Here is a 6,000-nt window from a genome sequence, read left to right as displayed (position 1 = left end):
AGAGAAGGGAGGTATTACCTGTTATGGCATATGGACATTGGTTGCATAATTTTACAATCATATGCATTTTAATGAGGTTTATATTTTAGATATTGCACACATGTTTACACTTTACATGACAGTGTGTGGTTTTAATCAACAGGGAGGGGGTTAGAAGGGTCATGTGATTGTTTTAATGACTATTTAATGAGTGCTAATGAAAGCACAAAGGATTTTGTATTCTGAAGAAGCTCGGTATTGACCGAGCGAAAGCGCTTGCTTTATTCATTATTTTCTATGTGAAATAAAAGTTCCTGATTACCTCAAGTTGTTTCTATCAAGTTAATGATATCCGGGCCCTGTAGCTATTGGGCAGTACATTGATGCTACAATAGTCCTATAAACTTTCTGTTAAATCCAGCAAAGAGAAATTAGGTGGAACTAAACAATGGTGCCAGATTCCAAATTAAAGTTTTAATTACAAAATGTAACTGCTTTCACAGTTAAAAACAACTGCCTCATCAGACGTTAAAACAACACAGAAAAACCACCATTTATATAGCACCTACATCATTTCTTGTAATAGAATACTAATTAAACAATTAGAAAATCAATTACCACTTAAAGCATACAAGTATCTACTAGCATATAATGAATACATGGAAATAAACTAGAAAACATATACATATATTAAAAAGGGTTTCTATTACATTATCGAAAGATAATGTAATCGAACAATCAAAACTTCAAAATGACAGCATTTTGAAGATCGCATTGTAGGATCATAGTACAGTGAGGATTGGAATATTTGCCCTTTCCTCACTGTAGTGCGATCTTGGAGTTGGAATATATATTTAACAGGGGGTGTGGGGGCACAGCCCCCCACAATACAAGCTTTAAAATGCTGCCATTTTGAAGTTTTGATCATTTGATTACATTATCTTTCGATGACGTAATATGAACCCTATTAAAATAATAATAAAATATGCAATAATTCTATGAAAGCATAGTGAAGCAACTGCATATATAAAAAATGCATAGCAGAAAAATTAAAAACATTCTACCATCTTAAGAAGAAATCCAACTAAAAAATATATATATATACATATTGTACATGTGCAGTGAAATCATCTACATAATGGTCTGGCTTTAAGAATAGGTCTAATGGGGACTTTATCATTCAGGCCTCTGCCAGCATCAGCCTTCATCTTAATGATCCACTTAGTGTCTAAAACGTCTATTCTATTTCTACTGTCTCCTAATCTCTCATCCAGTCTAGTCCCTTCCACAACCATAAACTTAAAATAATGTGTGTTATCTCTCCGAGAAATATGCCTTGATAGAGCATTGGTCTTATACATATTCCTGATATCATAAAAATGCTACCTTATCCTATCCTTTAAGAGTCTGTCTGTCTTGAAGACCAAACCAGGTTAATAAAGGACAGGAATATCTATGACAACATCAAATAACCTTTTCTTTAACTGAATACATAAATCTTACAAAAAGAAGTATGACCCTAGTAAGTCTCAACATAAACAGTGCATTTGATTCAGTTAATTGCAATTATTTATTAATGGCTTTGGAAGAGCATGGATTTTTCACAAGATTTTACTAAATTAATACAATCACTTTGCTTATGTTAAGCTTGGTTCATGCTTCTCCACCCACATTGCAATTACTAAGGGTACAAAGCAAGGATTCCCTTTATCCCCATTATTATCTGCGCTGGTGGTTGAATCTTTTGCAAATTAGATTATGGTAAATTCAAACATTAAAGGTATACAAATTAAAAACACCTTAGAAACAAAGATTTCAGCTTTTTGCAGATGATATTTTGTTAACGTTAAATTATAGTGATAACATGTTAACAGCTTTACTGAAATCAATTGAATTCTTTCGCAGTCTTTCCAGTCTTAAATTTAATGAAAGTAAGACAAAATTGGTACTTATAAATTCAGATAAGAAGCATTTAAATAGGAAATTTACTCAATATATAGCAGCTGACAATACAACTACCCAGGGGTTATACTAATCAATGATGTAAGTGAAATGCTAACAGTAAATTATAACAATATTTTAGGTCATATAAAGTCTCATACAAAAATGGAATAGATACTTTTTTTACTATGGACGACAGAATTTATATAATTAAAATGATTATTTTTCTGAAATTATTAAACATTAAACAAGCCCTCTCTATTCCCCCTTCTAAGCAATATATAAAACAATTTAATAGAACAATACCAAACTTTTTATGGTGCCTAACAAACCTAGAATAGCTATTAACCATCATTTAAATGACAATGAAATTTATGTACTATCATTTATCATAAAGATCTTTGTGGCGGAATACTTCTTAGTCAGCCAAATGGAAACAAATACATGAACATATTTGGCTAAAATGTAATCATATAGTGACATCAACATATACAGAAATGGTGTCTAACAATTTTCGTTGGATAATAAGAGAATATAAAATGGATAGTAAAAAATGCATATAACTTTTAAATTTATGACAGATATATTAAAATATATAGCAGCTATCTAAATAAAAACCTAAATATTAAAACATGGCTGCCCCTGTTATACCCTATTGCCTATGCATGGAATAATACTAACACCTTTGATGGGACCACACTCAAAACCCTAAAAGAAAAGGAACTAATTTATTGGCATCAATCGATGCACAACAGCAAAATTTTAAAAATGGAACAAGGAAAACAAATTTAATCTAGATAGTAGTCTGTGGCTAGCAATACAGGATTTAAGACAATATATTATAAGTTGGTTAGAAGTCATGAGCTCACCAACTAAAAATGTTCCTAAAATATAGAGCTGAATAAACAAAACCACCAAGGCTACACAGTTTAGCTTCAAAATTTAACTGATATTAACATTACTAATGAGCAGTTGTATGCTTTAAGTTTGCATTTTTACTTTGTTCCATCTAGAATGATGACTTTAAAAAATACTTTATTGGAATTAAGACTATTTTGTAGAAAATTGAATTTAGAGTATATCTTTCATGATGTCGGGGTGCCGGAAAGAATCTTTGTTAAACCCAGTACATATACTCCTAATTTAATAATATCATAAAGATTTTAATGGGGGGCTCAGAAGCTTACAGACAGTCCTGGATACAGCAAATCTGTATCTCAACTAGTTACAGGAAAGGCATGAAACAAGCAGAAATATGGGCTTTTGAACCAGAAAGTTGAAAGGGATGGATGAACTGCGGAAACGACTATAAATAAATGCCATCTAAGAGTCATGCTGCTCAGTGCTAGAAGTCTAAATCTCAAGATGCACTCACGTGAAGCACTTTTCAAAATGGAGAACATCGACATCTGTGCTGTAACGGATACTTGGTTTAAAGTGACAGAAAGCTCCCCTGCACTACTAGGCTATAACTCATTCCACACCTTTCAGCCCTGAAACATAGACCATAGCTCCAAAGGCAGTGGTGTCTCCATATTCATAAAGGATATGCACACCTCCAGACTAGTAGCCCAGCATAACGCATCTGAGATACTTCATGTGCAACTAACATTGGGTAAGATGGTGATCCAGGTCATAGCCTGCTATAAGGTCCCCAACCATGCCCCTAGACTCTCACTCCATGTTCCTAAGCACCCTGCAATCTATCAAGATCCAACCCATCACTCTCGTACTAGGAGACTTCAACTACCTCTCCATCACATGGAAAAACTACTCAAGCACCAATACACTGGCCCAACGCTTCTTGAAATTCATCAGTTCCAATGCCCTGGACCACCTCATTCTGACCCCCACTAGAGGAAGCAACATCCTTGCCCTGGATATTACTAAAATGGGCAACCATTGCTTGACACCAGTAGTCAATCCATCCCTGGTGAGATCTGACCATAAACTAAACACCATGGAAGTCCACATCTCATCCCCCCCCCCCCCCCCGCAAAGGTAACCATCTTGAAAAACTTCTCCAAAGCTGACTTTGGGCTCCTAAAAAACAGAGGTGGCTAACTTCACGGCACCAATGCCAGTGGAAAATAGCTGCATGACTGCCAAATCATACACCAATGCACTGTACAAACATGTTCATAAATGCATGGAAATAGCCTTACCCAACAGAACCAAGACTCTCTCCTCCAACAAGAGGAAGCCAAATCTGGTGGTCCCCTGCCATTAATAAACTCTACAACAGAAGGAAGAAACTATTGCAGAAAAAGATGAAGTCCTAATGCTGGAAAAAACGTCCTTATTAGCCTCAACAAAAAGTTGAGATCCCTCATCAAATCCTTTAAAGCCAGATATGAAGGCAGAATTGCAGCAGGAACTAAAAACAATCACAAAGCCTTCTATAGTTATATCAAGAACCTCCATGGCAATACCCAGATTTGGTCTGAGTTACTGCACAATGGTACCTCCTATACTAAGCTAACAGATATTGCCAACATATTGGCCAATAGATTCAGTGCCAAATTTACCCCTCTCTCCCCCCTGAAGGACCAATGACAATATCGGAAGAATGCCAGGCACCCAGAATTACTGCAGCACAGGTTAAAGCTGCATTGTCCAAGGCCAAGAATACAGCTTCCATGGGACCCAATAATATCCCCGGCTGACTTCTACATGAATTACAAAGTGAACTGGCACAACATCTGTGTGCTCTGTTCAGTCACAGACTCACCTCAGGCTTTGTCCCTACTGAATGGCACAATGCTACAGTCATCCTTCTCCATAAAGGGGGAGCAACTGCAGACCCTGGGAATTATTGCCCCATTAGTCTGATGAGTTTGATATGTAAAGCTATAGAGTGCATCACCATGGACCTGATTAACAAAGACATAGGGAATCTCCAAACACTAGACCCCATGCAGTTTGGCCTCATGAAAGGGAGATCATTCCTGCTCAACCTGGTTGATTTCTTTGAGTCAGTCACCATGCTGTCGATGAAGGTAAGGCAGTGCATACAGCCTACCTCAATCGGCCAAGGCTTTTGATACCATTCCTCACTCAGGAGTTATTGATAAACTCACCAAACTAGGCATCCACCCCTATATCACTAGGTGGGTAGCAAAATGGCTCACAGATAGAACACACAGTGTGAAAGTAGTAGACTCCAAGTCAGATTGCCAACCAGTCAAGAGTGGAGTCCCACAGGGATCGGTCCTGGATCCTCTCCTGTTCGGCATCTACTTCTGAGAAATCCAGGGGAACACAAAGAGACTCTGGCTAGCCAGGTTTGCAGATGGTAGCCATTTTTAACTCCTCAAGTGATGCAGACATCCTACAGAAAGGCCTCACCTAGAATAACAACTGGTGTTGAAACCATGGCCTTAAGCTTAATGTCAAAAAATGTGTCATCATCCCCTTTGGTAAAAACTCAAATCCCACTACTTACCACATCGATGGGAGCCCACTGAACACTGAAAGCATTATAAGAGATCAGGGGATGCAGGTTGACAGCAACCTCTCCTTCGACCACCACATCGCCACTGTGGTCAGTAAGTCCTTCTATGTGGCACATCTCATTACCAAGGGTTTTGCATCCAGGAAGAAAGAGGTCATCATCTCTCTCTACTCTTCCCTCATTAGACCAATCATTGAGTATAATGCCCCATTTGGCATGTACCTCACTAGACACCTGCAATAGCTGGAGAGGCCACAGAAGTACCGCACAAAGAGGATCCTAGGCATTAAACACATGTCCTGCATGGACAGACTCAAAAGACTCCAGCTATTCTCTGTCTCATATTGCCTACTCAGATGTGATCTTTGCTTGACTTACAAAGCCATGTCTGACTCAGCTCTGTTAGAAATGCTACATCTAAAGAAATCCCAATCCCTCCACACCACATGCTTCAGAGACCTCAACCTCATTACCACAATCAACAGAACATGCTGGAGGGACAGATTCCTCACTCATAGACTGTCCATGCTCTGGAATAGACTTCCCATGCATGTCAAGCAGAGCACCTCACTGTCCCTCTTCAAGAGAAAGCTTGATGAGTGGATGGGTAATAGAAAGTTCACGCC

Source organism: Protopterus annectens, chromosome 1.part0 (assembly GCF_019279795.1).
Source record: "Protopterus annectens isolate FY-2018-M chromosome 1.part0, PAN1.0, whole genome shotgun sequence".
Lineage (NCBI taxonomy): Eukaryota > Metazoa > Chordata > Ceratodontiformes > Protopteridae > Protopterus > Protopterus annectens.
Note: the sequence above shows the minus strand (reverse complement) of the source record.